Here is an 18680-nt window from a genome sequence, read left to right on the forward strand (position 1 = left end):
TTCAGTCGCTCAGTCGTGTCCGACTCTTTGTGACCCCATGAATCACAGCACGCCAGGCCTCCCTGTCCATCACCAACTCCCGGAATTCACTCAGACTGACGTCCATTGAGTCGGTGATGCCATCCAGCCATCTCATCCTCTGTCATCCCCTTCTCCTCCTGCCCCCAATCCCTCCCAGCATCAGAGTCTTTTCCAGTGAGTCAACTCTTCGCATGAGGTGGCCAAAGTACTGGAGTTTCAGCTTTAGCATCATTCCTTCCAAAGAAATCCCAGGCTGATCTCCTTCAGAATGGACTGGCTGGATCTCCTCAGACAGCAGAAATTCATTGTTTCCTAGTTCTGAAGGCTGGAAGTTCCAGATAGTCAATATGGTTGTTTCCTTCTGAGGACCATGAGAGAAGATCCAGATCTCTCTCCTTGGCTTGTCAATGGATGTATTATCCCTGTGTCTTCATACCATCTCTCTTTTTCTGTGTCCAAAAGTATTCTTTCATGACTTTCATATTGAATTAGGGTTCATTCTAATAATTTTTGGCTTCCCTGTGGCTCAGCAGTACAGAATCTGCCTGCAGTGCAGGAGATGTGGGGTCCATTCCTGAGTCGGGAAGATCCCCTAGAGGAGGAAATGGCAACCTACTACAGTATTCTTTCTGGAAAATTCCATGGACAGAGGAGCCTTGTGGGAAACAGTGCATGGGATTGCAAAGATTCAGACATGACTGAATGACTGAGCATGTATAACCTCATTGGTTGGTGAAAAAGTAATTGCAGTTTCGGACCATGAATTCTAAATCATTGTAATTAGACTCAAAACACACCTCTATTAATCAAAATAGGAACAATTATAATCAACACATTTTTGTCAACAAGAAATAAGTTTGTTTATTCCTGTCGTGTAAAAATACATGCTTTGGGATTTGACAAACTCTTGAAAAGTCTTTTCTGCCTCCTGCTGGTTGTGGAAGTGTTTTCCCTGCAAAAAGTTGTCAAGATGCTTGAAGAAGTAGCAGTCAGTTGCACCAACCTAAATAATTTAATTACCCATTTAAGGACCTTATTTCAGTCATACCCTAAAGTAGTAGGAGTTAGAACTTCAGAATGTGAATTTTGGAGGAGGACAAAATTCAGTCCACAACAGATGGTATTCCTGATTATTGTAAGTTATGACCAAGAAACTGTCTTGCAGAAGCAGATACAGCAGGCCCATGATGAATATTTCTCTCTTACCTGCAGAATTCAGTGTGTAGGAGATGCAAAAGAGAAGGAGCTGGGCAAGTGCTCTATTACAGACATCGAGTGAAGATGACAACAGGACATAGAAATTATCTTCCCAGACTTCTTTATAGACAAACATCATACTTAAAAGGCATGCAGCTCTCCTGTTGTAGATAATTTTCTATCTCCAAAAACTTCTTTCACTTTTTTATTCTTCTACCATTATGCACTTTCTTTTAGAAGAAAATCTTTTCTTTAATGAAAGTTCTTTAAATTTCTGCCATAACATTCTCACTGATGATTTCTGTGCACCTGACAATAAATGTTTTCTAATCTAACAAAAGCAAGATGCTGTTTCTAATGGTTTGTCTTGCTATGTTAATATATGACTTTGGAAAATTTATTGTTTTTAAGATTGAAGATTCCCATCATACAAATGAAGCAATAGCCACTTAAGGCATCAAGCTGAGAAAATGTACTTCTGATCTTTGAGGTATCTGTGCTTATTCACTTTAATCATTTTAAAGCCCCATTCATTTTTACATATACCGGGAAAAAATGTGGATTTTCCTAATGCTGAAACCTGTCACCTAATGCATAACTCCTGTCACATTCTTCATTCACATACATTACAGCAGAGTTACATAATACCAGGATACAACAAAGATACTCATTAACTATTTCCCAACTTAGATTCCACTTTTGGGGTAAAATCATGAATATGTGAACAGAGAAAGATGACCAGGAACAATGACTATTCTATATCACTCTGAATATTTTACAAGCTACAGATAGATCATACACTTTTGGTTCTGATTTATTTGTCAAAAATACCACTCATTCTTCAAGGTCTGTCTCAGTGCCTAGCTCTTCCAGGATGTCATGTCATCATTTCTGTATTCTTGCACTGTAAATGAGCACTTCCTGTTCTGCTCTCCCCAGAAGGTACCACCCATTTTCTGTTTTGTCATACTATTCATTTGTTTAATATGTTGTCATGACCAGTGATCACAACAGAAAATCCATGCTCCTCATCATGGCCAAAAAGACCTGCAATATCTTGCTCCTGACAATTTCCTGGACTTTATCCTCTCACTCAGTCACAATGTTTACTCAATCTGGCCACACTGGCGTTTTCTTTTGTCCCTCACATTTGCCAAGTGTTCCTCTGGGGACGTTTACACTATTTCTTGCTTTGGCCTAGTAAACTCTTCCTACATGTAGGCACATCATAGATCCCACTTGGTCATTCGCATCCGGCTTAATGATTTCACCTAAGAGATAGTTTCTCCGAGCACCCATCAAAAGTGAACTCCTAGTGTCTTCCTAATACACCAACTTGCTTGTTTGACATCATTGTACTTTCCCCCATACTTTATGGGGGAAAAAAATGGATTAGTCATGTCTGATTCTTTGCCACCCCATGGACTGTAGCCCACCAGACTCTTCTGTCCATGGGATTCTCCAGGTAAGAATACTGGAGTGGGTAGCCATTCCCCTTTCCAGGGGAACTTCTGATCCAGGGATTGAACCCAGGTCTCTTGTACAGCAGGGAGATTCTTTACCATCTAAGCCACAAGTGAAGACCCAAAGTAAAAGTGTTAGCCGTTCAGTCATGTTCAACTCTTTGAGATCCCATGGACAGTAGTGTGCCAGATTCCTCTGTCCCAGGAATTCTCCAGGCAAGAATAGTGGAGTGGGTAGCCATTCCCTTCTCCAGGGGATCTTTAGCTTTACTAAACTCTAATCATTTCTTATAAATTAATAACTCACTTCTTGATTTTCTGTCACATTCAGTTACACTGTAAACTCCAGAAAAACAGAAAAATATCAGGTTTGTTCAACATTAGCCCAAGGCAATCAAATCGGCACTTGGAATGAATCAGGGAAAATTGTCAAATAAATGAATAAATCAGTAGATGTATACACAAAATAAATCTTACTCATGCATACATGAATATATACTAGACATTGTACTTGGCAATGAGAACAAGTTTAAATTTTAGGGAGCATATATTACTTCAAAGTTGCTGTTATCATTGAAATTAGAATAAAGTTTTTAAGTTAGGTAGAAAAGATTCAATGTCTCCATTCATTTAAACTATTTTTTTTTTTTTTTTGTAATTTTCATTTGGACCTCCAAACATGAATGTGTTTCCTGTAGCATCTTCTCTTGTAGGGAGGTATCTACGTGTGCTTCTCTGGTGGCTCAGATGGTAAAGAATCCACCTGCAATGCAGGAAACCTGGGTTCGATCCCTGAGTTAGGAAGATCCCCTGGAGAAGGAAATAGCAACCCACTCCAGTATTCTTACCTGGAGAATTCCATGGACTGAGGAGCCTGGCGGGCTACAGTCCATGGAGTTGCAAAGAGTTGGACGTGACTGAGCGACTAACACTTTCACTTTCACATCTATTTCTGCATCTCAAGTTCAGCTAGCTCTATCATTCAAAAGAAGAAATATAAAGATCTCAAGCTTTCAGCAAGATTAGAACCAGGTTGTAATCTCTGCTTTCTCTCTAAGCTAAAACTCTAGGCTAAAACTTAACTTTTTAAATATCTATATCTTCATCTAAAATGGTAGTCTATACAGCAGTCATTAACCATGTGCATGCATCATTAAGCATGTAAAATGTGGCTAGTATAACTGAGGAACCAAATTTTAAAGTTTATTTAATGATAATTAATTAATTCCCATACCTCCTTCAGTGGAAGCCTGGTGTCTTAACCACTGGACTGCCAGGGAAGTCCCAATGTTAGTTAATTTAAATTGAAATTGAAAAATTGGAGCAATGTTAAAAATGCCCTATACGAAAAATCTGAAATTATTTTGTTAATAATGATAAATTTGCTTCCTATTAAAAAATGAAGATGTCACAGTCATCCTCCCCTTATGTTCCTATTAGGTAATGTGTAAACATATCACATGTGTGAGAAGCCCAAACTTAAGTCCTGATATTATTATGTATGCGTTGGCATCTGGGAAAAACCTGAAGGGCCCCGAATGCCCTAATGGCAAGTGCTCCTCCCTACTGTATTCCTACGGATAAATCCCTGGTTAAACAGCACCCCCTAGTCATAGAGGCCAGCAAAGTGCCTGACTTCCTCTAAGGGGGCTAAATCTGACAGCCTGACAGCCTAAAGGCTTGTTCACATAAGCCAATCGCATCCACCTACAGGAACCAGAGATCATCTCATCCCCTTGTCATTCTGAAGCCTGCCTGCCACAGCCCTTGCCCATTCATTCTTCTCAAAAGCAGTCCCCTCTCAGCTGCGGCCCCCACATGGCTTCCCCCTGCCCCAGGCCGTCAGTATAAGGGACTAATAACCTGCTGTCAGCCTCAGCTCCTGTCCATTGTCGGGTGTTCTGCCTTCAGCCACCGCCATAACCCTGGGGCAAAGTTCCCTCCACCAACAAGGTGAAAAGAAGGAAATCAAGACACAAATATCATTTGATCATTGTGAATATTCTTTTATTTGATGGCAATAGTTTACGTGTTCAGGGTATAAATTCAAAATGTATGAGTATTAAAGAAAACTTTTAAATAGCATCCTTATCCAATGGTTTGTGAGAAATGACTGTTTCCTGCCATATTAGTAAACAAAGTACGTCACAGTCATCAGTTATTTCAGCCCTCCAATGTAAGCCAGTGAGCCCTGAGAAAACTCAAAAAAAAAAATACCTGCCATCGAGCAGCCAAGGACTGCAGCCACTTCCCACAGTGAGCACTGAGGAAACTCAGGATGTGAAAACGAAGGATACTGGCCCCAGATAGCTGAGGTGCAGATCAAAGGAATGATTCAGTGAACACAGACCCTTGCATATTCTCATACATAGAAAAGTCCTAAATTCCTTAACTTGGGATATTTGGTTTTCTTTAGTTAGCAATCATATTTTGATGTCCTGACTACATGCCCTTTGTTGCAAAACTTCTATATAACCTGGCTCCCCGTCACCTCCTTGGAGCAGTTATCTCAGGGTTACTGCAGATGCTGTTTCCTGGGCTTGAAGTCTTAAACATTCCCACCAAGCAAAACATAATTCTCAACTTTTAGGCTGTGAATATTTATATTTTTAAATCCACAGTTATTACCTTTATCCAATGGTCTATTAACATTGTCAATAACCAGTGTTTCTTTTAATTCTTATTATCAGGGCCATTCATATGCATACATATAAGTAATAAGAATGCCAATATTCACTCATCTTTTACTCTTCAAAAGCATAAGTTGTGAATAGTTCAACTTAATATTTGAAAAAAAATATTGTTTCACACTAAATAGCAGTATTTAACAATGGTCTGTTGCTTCACTGAGCAGCTAGCATCCAAATTCTTTCAATTGTTGCTTTAAGTCTGGCAGGTTCTGGAAAGTAAAATTCTATTTTCCTGATTCTTCAAAAGCTTTAAGTGGTTTATTTTCTGCTAATGAGATAAGATCAACTAAGAATTCAGCTAAGAATTCTAAGAATTCAACTGGGAACCAAGTTATGCAGAAAGAAAGAAAAAGGACAATGATGCTCGGATACACCCAGTGTACATCTGGCAGGAGGGCACCTATCTCAGCCAACTCTTTCATCACAGTTTCTGGAAACTTGGTTTGCACTGAAGGTATCGTGTTCCTGCAGCTAACTGTGCTGTGCTGGATTCTTGATCAGTGATCATGACTAAGATGGTTTTGCTCTGGTGTCAGCAGGACACCTTTTCCTTGGTCTCTTTACTGTACCCAAAGGAGAAAAGCCTAGGGCAGACCATTCCTTTGATAGTATTCCAAATCTCATCCCAGGAAGTAAGAGAGTACCTGAAACTCTTACCCTACCATATTTTAAAGTGTACTCTGCCTAAAAATTAACTTTATGCTTAACATATTGACTTTTGTTATCTTTAATTGAACTCTCAATTTATACTAGTTGATTGGAGTGAACCACCATGATAATACAACCTTCAACAACATAGTTTTAGGTGTATTGTGACAAGCAATCACTGCTATCTTCATCATTTCATTGCCTGGCAGTGACATAAAATGGCTAATTTTATATGATTAAATGTTTTGAACCCACATAAAGTACAACAGCATACTTCATATACTTTAGAATCATACCTAAATTTTCTAGGCCCCTAGAATCACTGACGATGATCATCTCGAACTCAAATTATGAGCTGAACATTTAATGCAGTGTAAGTGCTGCTTAGAATTTAGGCTCATTTTATCTAAATCACTAGATGCACCCCTTTTCAAATCTATTTTTTCCCTGAATAAGTATCCTTAGAGATGATGTAGCTGAGTAAAATTTTGCCATGTAATTATGGATGGGAGGGGATAAATTTGTTCTTTTATATACAGAAAAATATTTAGATCCTCTGAAGTGGGAGGTAAGACTGAGTGATTGAAGGAAGGTCAGTGCAAGGGAAATATATTGGACTGGGAAAGAGCCATTGGACCCAACATACAGTCAGGGACTTTGAAATCTGCAATTTAATATCAGACACTAACACTTAAACAACCTATAAACCAATAGGATAGGGACTCAAGTGGCTCAGTTGTAAAGAATCCACCTGCCAATTCAGGAGACATGAGTTCTACCCCTGGGTTGGAAAGATCCCATGGAGAAAGAAATGGTACTCTAGTATTCTTGCCTAGAAAATTCCTTGGGCAGAGGAGGCTGGAGGACTATTGCTATTGGGGTCACAAAGAGTCGGACACAACTGAGCACCTAAGCACACCTGCAAACCAAATGATGAGATGGTCACAAAATGAATCTGACAGATTCTAGAAATGAGGGGAAAAAAACATAGTAATTGATGTCCTTGGGGTGAGCAGTGAGGTGGTCCAGAGTGAGAGGACTGGGGTATGTCAGTGGACAGGAGAGGAGAGATGATTTGGGCAGAGTCTGAGCAGATGAAAGTCCCATAACTGAGCAATGACAACACTGTAGCTGAGAAACAAAGCTTTGTAGCTATATGGTTTAGCACAGAGAGGCTCTAAATAAAGCTACAAAATCAAAACCAGACCACGAGATATATAAGGTCAGGATAAATTTATCACTAGAATTGCCTGTTGCTGCTGTGGAAACACAAAGAGTGTGCTGCAATAAGGTTGGATAATTTAAGGCATAACTATACCCCCAGAGACATTTATGCTAAACTTCAATATTCTCTAGCTTTAAGGAGTCACAGCTTATTGCAAAATGAAATGCGATGATAATTAAACTATCAGAAGGCCTCAACACAGCATCGTGCACTATGGAAAGAATACAGGTTGCAAAAAGGAAATTCCCATTTGCACAATCAATGAAGAAACTATCCTGTATTTCACCTCTTCTGTCGAATCCAAGAGACACACAGAACATATGCTTTCTATCTAGTTTCAAAGATATGCTAAGAAGACAAGCATCCCTTAGGGGCAAGAGGAAGAATGGATTTCAAACAACAGAGAAACATGGAATAAATATCATGCTTAAAAAAATGAATTTCTCCATCTGTCTTGTCATATGCAGCAAAAACTTAGAGCAGCCTGCTGCTCTTTGTGGAAACATTTCCTTAAATTGCTCATGAAGGATCTTTGAACATTGATTCTGTTAGTAGGTTATTCACATGTGGAAATTAATTACTAAAAGCTAGAAAAAGAGGTTATATTTTGTAGATATTAATTAAACTAACAAGGCTGTAGGGCTCTCTGTGTTATGCACAAATAATTCATTATTTCCAAAGATCTTGTGTCTGCTCATATTTTAAATAACAAACTCCATATGACAGTAAAGTCTTGCTATTATATAAAGAGTCTGACAAGTTGGGTGATAAACACACACACACACAGATACATACATCTATGTATACACACATGGGCTTCCAAGGTGACGCTAGTTGGTAAAGAACCCTCCTGCCAATGCAGGAGACATAAAAGATACGGGTTCAGTCCCCGGGTTGGGAAGATCCCCTGGAGGAGGGCATAGCAACCCACTCCAGTATTTTTTTTCCTGATGAACACCACGGACAGAGGAGCTTGGCAGGCTACTGTCCATGGGGACAGAGGAGCCTGGTGGGCTTTGGTCCATAGGGTAGCAGAGAGTCAGACACAACTGAAGCAACTTGGTATGCAACGTCTAAAATATCAACAATGATAGGTGGCTATGCTGAAATGAAGGGAGACAAATGATTTCTGGCATCAGAGAGACACAGAAGAGCATATTCTCTTCTCTCCAAATTCCAGAGGACAAGAGGAAAACAAAACGTAGCCTCTTTATTAATAATGACTTGAGTTGATTTACCACACAATGGACACAGTTCAAACTATTTATAAGAACTGTATACAAATATAACTGCACACAACCTTTATAGCTACCTTGTGAGACATAATACTCTTCTTAGACCTATAGTATCCTACATTATAGAAAGAAAGAAATGATGCATGAGTGGTAAAATAAAATTTCCAAAGTCATACTACTAATAAATGGCCATCTGGATTCAAATATAGAGAATCTAGCCGAAAGTCTATGCCTTACCTTCTACAATTTGATGTCTAATTGAAAATATTGAACTACAGGAACGCAAACTATACAGGCAATGCTAAATGGCCCAATGGAGTAGACACAACTTTGTTAGCCATATAATGAATGATGCGTTTCACGTTTGAAGACATAAACATGTGGGCTTTGATTTTGAATTGCATGCTCTGGGAAAAGTGTTGAAACATAATGTATATTTATTTTGGCCTATGCCACATTATTATAATCTTTTCTTGGTAGTTTGAAATGTGTATGACTTTTTCTTTTTTTTTTTTTGGTTTGATCCATGAACCACAAGCATGTCTCCATTTGCATGAGAATAAAATGGCATAAGAATCCAAGAAGGCTTAAAGACAAATTTATATTAGACCTAAGTCATCTACATCTCCCCATTATTTCAGCAGCATGATTAGCTATAAGAAGTAAGATTTGTGAGACAGCTGTGCCTGCTAAGGGTGCTCTTATAAGGAATTGAGAACAGAGGGCCACACCAAGTAAGGCTGTAGGATCAGAAGATGCAGAAATCCCAAGGTGCAATCAGAATAAGACAAAAAGCCATAAGGGAACTCATTGTGCTATGCTTAGTCACTCAGTTGTGTCCAGCTCTCTGTGGTAGGATCAACTGTAGCTCACTGGGTTTCTCTGTGGAATTTTCCAAGCAAGAATACTAGAGTTGGTTGCCATTTCCTAATCCAGGGGATCTTTCCAACCCAGGGATCAAACCCACCTCTCTCTGCATTAGCAGGTGGATACTTTACCACTAGCACCACTACAATGCAGGAGAGCAGGGTTGGTTCGATTCTTGGGTCAGGGAGATACCCTCGAGAAGGGACTGGCTACCCACTCCAATATTCTTGCCTGGAGAATCCCATGCACAGTGAAGTCTGGTGGGCTACAGTCCATGGGGTTGCAAAAAGTTGGACACAACCAAGCAACTGAAACTTTCACTTTCAAAGTAAGTCAATTCTCAAAAAAAAAAAAAATCAGTGAAACTCAGTTTGCCCGAGTCTACAAATAAAGAAGCTTCCCAGATGGCTCCACAGATAAAGAATCAACCTGCAATGCAGGAGACACAGGAGATGTGGGTTCATTCCTTGAGTTTGGAAGATCCCTTGAAGTAGGAAATATCAACCTACCCCAATATTCCTGCCTGGAAAATTCCATATACAGAGGAGTCTGGTGGGTACAGTCCATGGAGTTGCAAAGAGTTCAACACAACTAAGCACAAACACACATACACAAAAACCCTACACACACAGATACAAGGGGTATTATCAAGAAATGTTGATAGAGGATATTGATCACTGAATGTGAAACACTGGACATCACTGCCAGGCCACTAGAACTGCTTAAAGTGTTTTGATAACAATTTTATCACTTGGGTACTGTGAAGTCTCTACAGAAGCCAGAGCATGACATTAGTGGAAATTAGTCAAGCAGCTCATACGGTTTTCCACTCTAAGTACCAAAGCTAAATACAGACTTTTAAAGAGTTGGAAGGAGTTATTCTGTGTCCTGATTATAAACTAATCATTTAGGTCCCTCAAATTTATTATAAATATAAATTATAATCTTTCCTATGTTCTCACCTTGCTCTGATCTTCTAAGAACTAAATATTTGTGAGATCCAAGGATATAACTCTCCTTTGAGGCATCTCATAAGGTAATTCCATTACTAAGGCATATAGTAAATAAGTTTGAAAAGCCCCTGTACCCGTATCTACCTACATATACTATAAAAAGTCCATATTGTACACTTATATACCTATATTTTCACTAAGGGCACTTATTAAACATTCAAATATTATATATTACTTAAGATTAGTTTTAGCCAAGGACCCCCTGTGATCAGAAGTTACCTGTCATAAGTATTGTTTTCATGGTACCATGAATTGCAAACATGGATTATATTTGCAGTATTATGTGCCTCTGTTTTCAGAACTGATATGACTTTTCTCATGCAAAACCCCATCTCCAGTTTACAATTTGGCTAGGTCTAAAAATTTAGGCAGTTTGAGAAAATATATATCAGGGTCTTTGAAATATTGTTCAGTCTTGCATAGATCTCTCTGGGCTTGTATTTAAGATTGAAGGGACTCATGTGATGTAGCGTTGGGAGGAAAAAGAGTGTCATAGAACAGTGGTGAAGCGGCCCTGTTGGGTGACTGGCATCTGCTCACATATGTTGAGTCTAGCTTCCCAGAGTTTATTTTTTTATATCTTGTTGATTTGCTTTCAGCTAATAAATATGATATCTATTCTTCTCAGCTCAGTCAGGCCCTTCCCCCATTAACCATGTTGCTTTAGCCTCATCATTCTCCTGGGGCTGCAGGGGTGTCCACCTTGTACAAGCATCTTCTCAAGCGCCCAGAACACTGAGCAAAAATCTAGTCTTAATCTTCCTCCTTCTAACACTTTGGTCTACTCTATCCCTGTTACTGGACTTCCCCAGCGGCTCAGGGGTAAAGAATCCACCTGCAATGCAGAAGCTGCAGCAGACATGGGTTCAATCCCTGGGTGGAGAAGATCCCTTGGAGGAGGGCATGGCAACCCACCCCAGTATTCTTGCCTGGAGAATCCCATGGAGAGGAGCCTGGCAGTCTACAGTCCATGGGGGAACACAGAGTTGGACATGACAGAAGCAACTTAGCACGCACACAGGCATCCTAGTTTCCAGCTCCAATCACTGCACATCTGTGTTAAGGTACTCACCTTAAGTGAGTCACCCTGATTCCCGGGCTATCCCTCTATAGTGCCTCAGCCAGAGGAGTTCCCTTAAAAAATAAAATGCATCATGGCCCAGCTTTGATTAGGTCTATCAAAAGCCTTCTGGGATCCCTCAGAGTAAAAAGCAAAGCTCTTGCCTTGCCCGTAAGGCCCACCTTCTAACAGAGCTCACTTCCTGCATTCCTTTTCCACTCCCTCTAGAGCTTCCACCAGGCGGATTTATCAGGAGTATCAAGTAGCTCTCACCTTGTCACCTTGAGATATGTAGTTGACTTTGAAACGCTGTTCTTTAAATATGTTCATGGTTACCTCCACATTTCTCTCAAGTTTCTCCAAACGTTATTTTATTGGTAAGATTTTCTCTTAAACGTGTTTTTCAGTATTTCAAGATACTATTTTCCCTACAACACAGAAACTTCCTCCTTCACACTTCTCAGTTGATTTTCAGCATCACATTTCTCATTTTCTATAAGTTGATTAAACAGATGATCAATCATCTACTTTAAATATGACTTACATATTATATAATTTGTTTCCTTGTACTCTTTTCACTAAAATGTAAGGTCCAACATGAAAAACTTTAATGATACCTTTCACATATATATACACTACCCAGAGATAGTTCTTAACACAAAGTAACATAAAAATTGCTTTCAATACTATTATTGAGTAAATTAATCTGTAAATTGATCATTTATCTCCCCTCTGTACCAAGCACTGGATGCTTTATGTAACTAGGGAGAAGATTATTAAGGAAAAAATAAAGAGGAAAAGTGAATTAATCTTTATCTATATGTCACCCACTTCACATATGTGTTTGAAATATAAAAAATAGTTTAAAAATATTATAATACATTCAATATATATTTCCCCTCTAGTCCATGCTCTGTATTTAATCGTAATTTCAAATTAATTTTGATATGTAAACAGAGGTGCATATTTCCTGAGAAATCTGTATGCAGGTCAAGAAGCAACAGTTAGAACCAGACATGGAACAACAAACTGGTTCCAAATTGGGAATGGAGTATGTCAAGGCTGTATATCATCCCCCTGCCTATTTAACTTATATGCAGAATACATCAAGAAAAATGCTGGCCTGGATGAAGCCCAAGCTGGAATCAAGTTTGCCGGGAGATATAACAATAACTTCAGATATGCAGATGACACCACCCTTATAGCAGAAAGTGAAGAGAAACTAAAGAGCCTCTTGATGAAACTGAAAGAGAAAAGTAAAAAAGTTGGCTTAAAACTCAGCATTCAAAAAATGAAGATCATGGCATCTGGTCCCATCACTTCATGGCAAATAGATGGGGAAAAAATGGAAACAGTGACAGACTTTATTTTTGGGCTCCAAAATCACTGCAGATGGTGACTGCAGCCTTGAAATTAAAACATGCTTGCTCCTTGGAAGAAAATCTATGACCAACCTAGACAGCATATTAAAAAGCAGAGACATTGCTTTGCTGACAAAGGTCCATTTAGTCAAAGCTATGGTTTTTCCAGTGGTCATGCATGGATGTGAGAGTTGGACTATAAAGAAAGCTGAGCACAGAAGAATCGATGCTTTTGAGCAGTGGTGTTGGAGAAGACGCTTAAGAGTCCCTTGGATTGCAAGGAGATCAAACCAGTCAATCCTAAAAGAGATCAGTCCTGAATATTCATTGGAAGGACTGATGCTGAAGCTGAAACTCTAATACTTTGGCCACCTGATGTGAAGAACTGACTCTGAAAAAGACCCAGATGTTGGGAAAGATTGAAGAAAGGAGGAGAAGGGGATGATAGAGGATGAGATCATTGGATGGCATCACAGACACGAGGGACATGAGTTTAAGTAAGATCCGGGAGTTGGTGATAGACAGGGAAGCCTGGTGTGCTGCAATCCATGAGGTTGCAAGGAGCTGGACACAACTGAGCAACTGAACTGAACTGAAACAGAGATGCAAATATTTGCACTTTTAAAATAGCAGTTTGTTTATAGCAAACTCAGGGACCTATAATTTTATGATTAAAGAGAAGATGGTGTGAAGTCAAACGTGATTTATCCTATTTTTAGCATAAAAATATACAATAAATTTCTCCCATTGACATCATATTACTAGGTTTCGTTTATATGACAAAGAAGCCTGTTGAGTCTCGAAGTTCTATGCCCTCCTTGTCTTGAATTTGCCCTGGGAAATTCAGCGCATATTTTTAGAAAGCAGATAATAGAACAACTAAATGCAATGATACACAACACAATATGGGCTTCCTGATGGCTCAGCTGGTAAAGAATCCACCCGCAATGCAGGAGATCTGGGTTCCATCCCTGTGTTGGGAAAATCCCCTGGAGAAAGGAAAGGCTACCCAATCCAGTATTGTGGCCTGGCGAATTCCAGACCAGTGGGGTATAGTCTGTGGGGTCGCAAAGAGCTAGGCACAACTGAGCAACTTTCACTTTTGTTTCATATCACACTTTGAACTAGTATACTATTATACTGACACCTGGAATGACGATAACAGGATCGATTAAAAAACAGAAATTGAGTGAACTGACATTTAGTATAGAATTCATAAGAAGGAGGATGAGTCGGAGATATGGCGATTGTGTTAGCATTCCACACACTCTGTAAGCTACAATGGCTCAGTTGGTAAAGAATCCACCTGCAGTGCAGGAAACCTGGGTTCAGTCCCTGGGTTGGAAAGATCTCCCGGAGAAGGGAAAAGCGACCCACTCCAGTATTCTGGCCTGAAGAATCCCATGGACTGTATAGTCACAAATAGTTAGACACAACTGAGCAACTTTCACTAATCTGCACTAATAATACAATAAAGTTATTTTATTCTAAAATCATTACACCGGGTTTTATCATTCATGTGGTACTTGATCACCATTCCAGAGGATGGAAAACTGGTAGCTAAAAAGATATTTGAATTAAATTAGAATATTATAGGATTGGGTGCCAAATAGAAGGAAATTTTGTTATCCCAAGTATGGGGTGTAGAAGAGAGTTCATCCAGGGTGGAAGTAGCCCAAATTGAAAGATCTGCTAGTTACATTAGTTGTTTTCAAACTCTGGGTGGTTGTGACTTTCCAAAAGGCCACATTCCAATATGAACACAGAATACATTTCAAGCTGAATATAAACATAAATATATATATATATGTATATGTATATATATGTGTGTGTGTGTGTATGTATATGTATATATATGTATGCATGTGTGTGTATATATCTATATATACTTTAATTATCAGCCACTCTGGATTAGCAGCACTATGCTGGGCTGTGCTTAGTGTTTCAGTCATGTCCCACTCTTTGAGACCCCATGGACTGTAGTTCTCCAGGCTCCTCTGTCCATGGGATTCTCCAAGTGAGAATACTAGAGTAGGTTGCCATGCCCTCTTCCAGGGGATCTTCGCAACCCAGGGATCCAACCAGGGTCTCCTGCATTGCAGGCATACTCTTTACCAGCTGAGCTACCAGGAAAGCCCAGCAATACTGTAGCTTTCCTTAACTCAAATAGATAATTAAGTATTGGCTACATTACAAGAATTATTGCCAAAGGATATTTGATATTAAACCAGGGAATCAGAAACTGGAATCTATTTATATCTCTTTAATAAGTTCAAATTATCCATGAAAAGTGATTTTTTTAATTCTCTTCCCTATCCTGGTGTTTTTATAAAATTGCCAAGTTCGGTTGTATAGTGATCTTGATTTAAGAGAATATTGAGGAAATTAACAAATTAGTACTTTCAAGAGCTTTAAAATTTGATTAAAGTTTCTATCTTCAACAAAAAATGAAACCTTTTACTGTGCACAGTTTACTCATTTGTATCCAAAGGCCTTTGATTATAATAATTTTTCAAATATAAACAGTAACACACCATTTGTTTACTAAATGTTATAGAAGAGACCCAGCTGTCTTCATCTGCTTCATTTGACAATTCTAAAGTTACAATTTTCTCATGACATTTCTCTACTTAAACATGTTTAACTACACATGAAGATCATTTGGGTCTGGGTATTTTAAGGTTATTTTCCATATACTGTCAAAAAGAAGCATGTTTCAATCTAAGCAAATGATTAGCATTTCACGTAAGTTGACTCCACTTTTAATATACCCTCGAAATATATCTCATCAGTTACTCTATTTCAAATTATTTTGTTGTGGAAGGGACCTTGTTTTTAATCAACTTTAAAATTATATTCTGCTGACTTGCAAATGGCAGGTCAATGCTAATTGAGAGAAGACTTAAAAACTCTGACATCCTTTATCCCTGCATAAAGATTGTGTGTTCTCTGTGTTCTAATCCTCTGCTTTCCAATATTGCCTTTACGAGGTTAAGAAGATGAATGTTCATTGCTTTTAATCCTCACCATGATTTATGAGGCTCTTGGTATCCTTTCCCCAGAGCAGCTACAACTGTGTGGTTGTTCTGCCTGCTGCTTAAATTACACAGACATCTGCAAAGTAAATTATGGATTGTTGTCCCATAGACCATAACCAAGCATTCTCTCTATCGCTCCTGCAAGACTTTTTTTTGTTAGAACAAAGACCATGTACATTTTTATTTGCTGGGGTACTGAAGAAATTTTAAGTTAACCTGAATGATAGTACATTGACCTGAATTACGACCTGTCATATAACATAAAAGCAGCGTGACATATAAACAACATTACTTTAAAGCTAGGAAAAAACCCACCTCCTATTTATTTATATCTTTCTTGTTTATTTAGGAAATATCACCTTTAGGTTTTCAGAAGAAATGTGACCTTTAAAATTAGCTTAAAAATTGTGCTGGAATAAAATGAATGCAAGTGACCTGAGTCTCCAACCATGCAAGACTTCAAGAGCATCCTGTGGTTCTTTAAAACCAAACATTGAGCGAACAAAGAGAAAACTATGTGAAGGAAAATCCATGGAAGATGGGTATCTTTTTTTTAGATTTTGTTTTTCTTATTGATATCACTGGTAGTATACCTGTTTTAATATCCTGGAAGCATGCAGGAAATCATGAGTAATTGGAACAATTCTCTCTCCAGAATAAAAAGCCTAGCAGTTTAAGCTGAAATAGTCAACTTGCTCTGTATTCTCCTTTCTTTTCTCTGCTTATGATTCTGTGTAGATGATGAATCATAATTCCCAATGAAAAGCCCGTTGTGTAGTCCTAACAGGCATGTTTCAAATGTCTAACCTTTGACAATTACCCCAAATTAGAAATATTCCAGCATTTATTTTCTTTAGATGTGCTAATTGCAACCGAAACAATAACCCATCAGGGGAAAAATTACACTAACAGTTTTTTTTTTTTTTTAATAATCTCTAACAATGCCTTACAAAGTGTATTTCTTTCTTAAACAGATGGCTCTGCAGTTCATTTCTGAACCTGATTGTCAACTCAGCAGGATGTTGTGAGCACTAAAACCAGATATGCTCAAATCCAGTCCTAGCTGAGCAGATCCACTGCTCTCTCTGCGTTTGCATCAGTTTCTGTTTCACCTCCTCACTGCTGAGAGAGGGTGTGCTCTTAATGTCAGGATCTGATATTCATACCAGTTCCCTAAAGACTTTATTTTTAAAGATAAATCCTTGATTTCTTTGCCTCCGTGTCTCTATTCATTTCTAAAACTTTCCATTTGTAATCGCACTTCACCTCTTGGTCCTTCTGAAAAGAAGTATTAAAAGAATCCTTAAGGATTAGATTTAGTTAAAACCCTAAACTACTTAAATATACCTCCAAACTAACGAATGTCTTTTGAATACTGATTGTTAGGCAACCATAGACATAAGTAAGGAGTGAGTAGAACAGACAGTAAATTTTGTAAAATATTAATGTAGAAACAGGTTGCTTATCTTTGTTCAGAAAACCATTTACAAAAGGAGGCACTTAGATTGCAAATGGACCCCAGTCTATTAACGTATTAAAAATTAAATTAATCGCAGACAAGTATTTTAATACTAAATTTGTTTGCCTTGACATTTATATCTTCAATGTTCTTGGATATCACTATTTTTTTTTTTTTTTTTTTGCCATACCACATGGCTTGTGGGATCTCAGTTCCCCAATCAGGGATTGAACCTGGGCCATGGCAGTGAAAGCATCCGGTGCTAACCAATGGACAACCAGGCAATCCCCTCACTCTATATTTGATTATATCATTCCACTGAGATTAATTTCAGGTCTACTATGAAAATCCTTATAGTAAAAGGAAAACAATTTCAAGCCATTGTATTCAAATATCTTTTGCATTAATTTGGACTCTCCTGGTTGAAAACAAGTGAACATTCTAATTCTTTAAAAGTTACTTATTCTCAAGTTATTATCTAAATACTATTCTTATGTAAAATGATTATCAAACTGATATATTTGTTTTTATCTTCAGTTATAGCACAGAGAGAACCAAAGGACATTTAAGAAGAATATATTTTTCTTTTACTTGGATCTTTGGATATTTTAATGCTTCATTAAGCTTTAAAGTAAAAGACACAAAGTCTTGCATTAATAATTAGAATGGCATAGTATTAAATTTTTATTACTCAATCTTGGATCACAAGTAATATTTAGCTTGATGAAATCATGGTTATGTAAGAAGGATAAGTTGCTGGTTACAGGAATAAAATTTGAAGTACTAACCTCTTTTACCCTATCAATCCTTGAATAAGTTCTGGAATAAAATTCCCATCCTGATATTATTTAAAATCAGATATTTAGAAAGTATTCAAATTTTCTATAAAATAGAAAATAAGGATTGTACAAAGTAAAGACAAAATATATCCTATAAAGTAGATATAAATATGATGGGAACAAACTGAAGGATAAATGAACAATTGAAGGATAAATGAATAAGAATTAGGAATCAGTAACATTGAAATATAAAATGGTTAATAATTTTATTTCAAAACTTTAATCCTGAAAAATTTTACCTAAAATTTGTATAGTTTTTATTCAAAATTGACAAATTGAAATCAGTTGATGTTATAAAGATAGATAAAGCAGAATTTTTTTGGGTGAATTTATTTCAAAAAAGAAAAGTTAAAAACAAAACGAAAGGCATAATTTTTCTATTTGTTAAATATGAGCATGTAGAGTGAGTCTGAACAAATATCACAGCAAGACGCATAAAGCCACATTAGCTTAATTACATAGTCACCGTATCTCTTTAACCTTTTCTTTCTGAGCTATTATATCATGGTTAATCTTAATTGATCACTGATTGAGAACTGAGAGTAAGAAACTTGTTTTGACTGT

General features: G+C 37.8%; 1 protein-coding gene across 2 annotated transcripts in view; it reads right to left on the reverse strand.

Moving 5' to 3' along the window:
- The window catches only part of CDH12 (cadherin 12), a 1181755-nt gene that overhangs the window by 795179 nt on the left and 367896 nt on the right, over positions 1 to 18680 (reverse strand). The gene's annotated exons all lie outside the window — the stretch shown is intronic.

Source organism: Bos grunniens, chromosome 20, assembly GCF_055505025.1.
Source record: "Bos grunniens cultivar Pamir isolate PY7600 chromosome 20, Bosgru_T2T1.0, whole genome shotgun sequence".
Classification (NCBI taxonomy): domain Eukaryota; kingdom Metazoa; phylum Chordata; class Mammalia; order Artiodactyla; family Bovidae; genus Bos; species Bos grunniens.